Below are 321 nucleotides of genomic sequence, written 5' to 3'. Positions count from 1 at the left end.
CTTATGCTATCAGTGAAGAAGCCTGGAGAGAAAGTGGCGATGAAGTCATGAAAGGCATTTTCCACAGCCTATTGAGAGTTGAATATTTTTTCCTTGCATGAAGTGGTCCAAAGCTTGGAAAGAGTCCTGGTCAGTTGGTGCAAGGTCTGGTGAATATAGGGGATGACAGAGTTTCCGAATTCAGCCTCGGTGTTTGATCAGCATTGTGTGCGCAACATGTGGTAGAGCAAGAGGATTGGCCTGTCTCTATTGACCAATCTCAGCTGCTTAATCACAAGCATCCTCATCATTTCATCCAATTGGTTGCAGTAGACATCTGCT

General features: G+C 44.9%; 1 protein-coding gene across 1 annotated transcript in view; it reads right to left on the bottom strand.

The window, feature by feature from the left end:
* TPK1 (thiamin pyrophosphokinase 1) overlaps positions 1-321 on the bottom strand; it is a 478,721-nt gene that overhangs the window by 236,562 nt on the left and 241,838 nt on the right. The gene's annotated exons all lie outside the window — the stretch shown is intronic.

This window comes from Propithecus coquereli, unplaced genomic scaffold (genome assembly GCF_000956105.1).
Source record: "Propithecus coquereli isolate 6110/MARCELLA unplaced genomic scaffold, Pcoq_1.0 Scaffold334, whole genome shotgun sequence".
Lineage (NCBI taxonomy): Eukaryota > Metazoa > Chordata > Mammalia > Primates > Indriidae > Propithecus > Propithecus coquereli.
Note: the sequence above shows the minus strand (reverse complement) of the source record. Positions and strands in the feature narration are given on the sequence as shown.